We start from the raw sequence: 4,909 nt of genomic DNA on the forward strand, positions 1-4,909 counted from the left end.
AAAGTGGAAGTATAGTTGATTATAATGCTGTGTTAGTTTCAGGTGTATAGCAAAGTGATTCAGTTATACACATATGTATCTTTTTTTCAGATTCTTTTTCATTATAGGTTTTTACAAGAGGCAATGAGTTTTTAAAAAAGTGTGTTTATTTATTTTGGCTTCACCCAGTTTTAGCTCCAGCCTGTGGGATCTAATTCCAAGACCAGGGATTGAACCTGGGCCCCCTGCTTTGGGGGTGTAGTCATAACACTGGACCACCAGGGAAGCCCCAAGATGCAATGATTTTTTTTTTAAAGAAATCCCCCCTGTGGATTTTGCCAGTCAAGGAATCTAATGGATTTTGATGGGTGTTTGAGAACCAGTCCAGCTAATCCAATATTTCCTGGGCATCTGCTGAGTGCCGCATAGTGAAGCTGTGGCTAACTTCTTTATGCCATTTTTAGGTGGCTGGTTGATGAATATTCCAGGTGTCAGAAAGACCTAATTCATAAAAGTGGACTTGAGAGGTGGCCTGAAAGTAAAAGTACCGAGAGTGGGCAGATGGTTTCTGGGGCATTTACACATCTGAAACAGTACCCAGATAAGACAGTTGCGTTTGAAGTGTTGAGTCAAGCATCTGGAAATCTCCAAACCTGAGGAAAATTCTGGGGAAAGCAGAGTGCTTGACAATAAGGCCCTAACGTTTGGCCCCATTTGTAAGGCACTTTGAGGATGACAAAGACATTGTTTTTGCACATTCCCCCCTTGAGCCCTGCAGCATGTCTGCTATACAGGCAGTTGCATATTTTATGATTCACTCCAGGGATAAGAAAACCGAGACCCAGAAAGGCGATGTCTGGGAATGTTAGGACTTGAAAAACTATGACAAACCTAGACAGTGAACTAAAAAGCAGAGACATCACTTTGCTGACAAAGGTCCATATAGTCAAAGCTGTGATTTTCCAGTAGTCATGTACAGATGTGAGAGTTGGACCATAAAGAAGGCTGAACACCAAAGAATTGATGCTTTTGAACTGTGGTGTTGGAGAAGACTCTTGAGAGTCCCTTGGACAGTAAGGAGATCAAACCAGTCAATTCTAAAGGAAATCAGTCTTGAATATTCATTGGGAGGACTGATGCTGGAGCCAAAGCTCCAATAAATACTTTGGCCACTTTTGATGCAAAGAGCTGATTCATTGGAAAAGACCCCGATGCTGGGAAAGATTGAGGGCAAGAGGAGAAGGGGTTGACAGAGGATAAGATGGTTGGATAGCATCACTGACACAAAAATCATGAGTTTGAGCAAACTCCAGAAGATATTGAAAGATAGGAAAGCCTGGTGTGCTGCCGTTCATGAGATTGCAAAGATTTGGACATGACCTAATGACTGAGCATCGACAACCAAGTGATCTACAGGGCATTTGCCCCTGAGCCAAGAGTGGAGCTCAGGGCCCCTCCTTTTCATGCTGTAACTGTGGGCCTGGGGCTCCTTCTCCCAGAATGCTAGGAGGTGTCAGCTGCAGATCTCAGGATGGGCTCCCAGGGATGGGCTCCCCTCTGTCACCAGTTCAGGACTGCCTTGGCATGAGGATCACTTCCTGTGGTCACATCACATCTCAGATGCCTCTTTCTGGCCAGTCAGTGGCCCCTGTCTAAGAAGCTCTTCAAGGACTTCCCTGGTGGTCCAGGAGCTTAGAATCTGTCTGCCAATGCAGGGGATACGGGCTCCATCCCTGGTCTGGGGAGAATCCCACATCCGTGGGGCAACAAACCCATGTATCACAACTGCTGAGCCCACATGCTGCAACTCCTGAAGCCCGAGCACCTGGAGCCCGTGCTCCTCAACGAGAGAAGCCACCGCAGTGAGAAGCTTGAGCCCCGCAGTGAAGAGTAGCCCCCGCTTGCCGCAAAGCGCGCAGCAACAAAGGCCCAGGGCAGCCATAGATTAATGAGTAAACAAATAAGAAGCTCTTTATTTTTATCTCACCACCTTCTTTTTTTTTCTTCCATTCCTCCTCACGTCCTCCGTCAGGCTCTGCGGAATCACTCACCCAATCCCCCATGTGCCAGAGCTGGTGAGTAACTCTTCATTTCCATGTTAACCTTCAGCTCATCAGCAACAGGAAGGAGGTGTTATCTCTAATTTGTAGACGGGGAGATTGAGGCAGCCAGAGAAGGGGATGCTTATGCAGTCACTTAACTGGATCAGAACCGGTTTCAAGGGCACCTGGGAGGGACTTCCCCCTGGCCATCCAGTGGTTAGCTTTCCATGCTTCTACTGCAGGCGGCCTGGGTTTTTGATCAGAAAACTGAAATTCTGCATGCCACTTGGCATGGCCAAAGAGAAAAAAAAAAAGAGTAACTGGGATTTATTTCAATTGGGGAAGGTAAGATACACAGACAAGGCATGACTTTCACAAAGGAAGAAGTTTATGTCCCCTAGAAATGGGAGACAGGGCCCGAATTGCAGGGCCACACAGGGCGGCACCTGGGTCAGTCAGGGGGCAGAGGGAGCAGAGGGGACAGGTGGGCGTGAGCTTTTGCTGTGGGTTTGAGGCCAGATAAGCGGGCTTCCCGGGTGGCTCAGATGGTAAGGAATCTGCCTGCTATTCAGGAGACCCAGGCTCAATCCCTGGATTGGAAAGATCCCCTGGAGAAGGGATCCAGTATTCTTGCCTGGAGAATCCCATGGACAGAGGAGCCTGGCGGGACACAGTTCATGGGGTCGCAAAGAGTCGGATGTGACTGAGCGATTAACCCAAGCAGGCTCAATGTTGGCTAGCTGGAATAATTTCAGTGGGTTCCACAGCCGCTAGCTGAACAGTGCCTGGCCCTGGGGCAATTCAGGCAAAGGGAGAGTGGCCCAGAGGGCAGGTCAGGCCCTGATTCAGAAGGTGGTTGTGGTGTAGGCTCTGGATTGGCTGGTTTGCATCTGAAACGTGTGTTTTCCAGGGAGCTGTTTGCTTCTTTTAGGTGTCAGTTAACCCTGGGAGGGGCAGTCCTTCCTGGATCATCCAGGCTCCAAGGTGTCCAAGCATCAAGCATATAGAATAAAAAAGACATGATTAATACAGAGCTCAGTTCTGAGCACAAAACCACACGCATTCTGCTACACCCATTCATCCTTGTCAAAGACCAGAAGACAGTTCCTTGAGACCCAAAGAAGGAGCCACCATTTTTTTTTTCTTTTTTTTGCCTAAGAACAATCATTCCCTCATTCCAAAGTGTGTGGCTTCACTCCCCTTCTGCATCTTTCTCTTCCTGCAATCACTTGCTATGTGATTTCCATCAGGACGACTGTCTTGGCTGGGTCCAGCCTAGGTAAGAGTCAGTGTCTGACTAAAGACACAGTGCACTGGCCAGGTGTACCGTAGCAATAATGAGAAGACAGAAGGACATGAAAAGCCCTTGAATTCTTTGCTGCGCCTCTCTCTTTCCTATGGCCAGAGCTGAGGCTGGACATACTGTAGTATTATTAACTCTTTTAGGCTGGCAGTCAGCAGGAATTCAGATCGGCAGTCTTCTTTGCCAGGAATCGGAGGGAAGCCCCAGAGGATCCTGTCTGTGGTCCCTTGAAAACTTTCTCATTCCCACAAAGGTTTGGGTAAGTGGTTGAGAAAGGACCCAGAGAAAAGTTCTGGGCTTTCAAGTTAAAGCGAACTGAGTTTGAATCCTGGCTCTGCCAAGGGCACCAAAGAGCCCTTACCCTCTCTGGCCCTCTGTCTTCTCATCTGCAGGGTAGGGAGGAGACCACCCACCTGGTGGGGCATGGGAAGCTCATGAGTCCCAGTGTGAAGTGACCACTGATGTACAAGGTGTGGGAATATAGTGGTGAGATGAAGCTCTGCACCAAGTCTAATATGGGAGACAGACAGAAAAAAAAAAGAAGCAAATAAACACAGAAAAACAAAAAATTGTAACAAGTGCTCTCTGGGACATAATACGCACTGTTAGTTAGAGTCTAGCGGGTGGGAAACAGCTTTTGCAAAGGTTGTTAGGAAAGCTCTGTTTCATGAGGGGAGATTTAGAGTGAAACCTGGAGGGTGAGAAGTAGTCATGAGAGAGTGGATTGGGGAGAAAGGAGACAGTGTGTGCAAAGGCTCTGGGGCCGGGAAGGTGCGCTTGTTGTAGGGATGGCTGAAAAGCAGTGAGTGAGGAAGACGCGGATGAAGCAGGAAAAGAAGGCAGGGGACAGCCATGCGGTCCCTTGTTGACTTTCAGATCTTATCCTAAGTAGAGCAGGAACTGCTGAAGGGTTTTCAGCAAGGGGAGTGCCATGACTGGATATATACTTTTTAAAAAATATGTGTATTTATTTATTTCTTTGGCTGTGCCAAATCTTAGTTGCGGCACGAGGGATCTTCAGTTGTGACACGTGAACTCTTAGTTGCGGCATGTGGAATCTAGTTCCCTGACCAGGGATTGAACCCTGGCTCCCTGCACCGGAGCTTGGAGTCTTAGCCACTGGACCACCAGGGAAGTCCCTGGATATATGTTTTTGTTGGGCTTTCTCTTGTTGCAGTGCACTGGCTTTTTGCAGTTGCAGGCTTCTCATTGCGGTGACTTCGCTTGTTGCAGAGCACAGGCTCTGGGGTGCTCGGGCTTCAGTAGTTGCCTTAGGCGGACTCTGTGTGGCACACGGGCTTTGTTGCTTCGAGGCGTGTGGAATCTTCCTGGACCAGGAATCCAACCTGCATCCCCTGCATTGGCAGGCGGGTTCTTATCCATTGGACTGCTAAGAAAGCCCTATATGTTTTTTTAATGGCCCCTCTGGCTGCTGAGTGTTGCATGGATTGGAGGAATCAGCCAGTCATGTCCTCCGGCTCAGGTGAGGGTGGCTGGGGTTAAATTGGAGGTAGTGGAGAAGATGGACAGGAAGTTTTAGGTTCAAAATGCAGGTAGTTTTAAAACATTTATTTATTTATTTTTT

The sequence above is a fragment of the Bison bison genome, unplaced genomic scaffold, assembly GCF_000754665.1.
Source record: "Bison bison bison isolate TAMUID 2011002044 unplaced genomic scaffold, Bison_UMD1.0 scf7180017864144, whole genome shotgun sequence".
NCBI classification, from domain to species: Eukaryota; Metazoa; Chordata; class Mammalia; order Artiodactyla; family Bovidae; genus Bison; species Bison bison.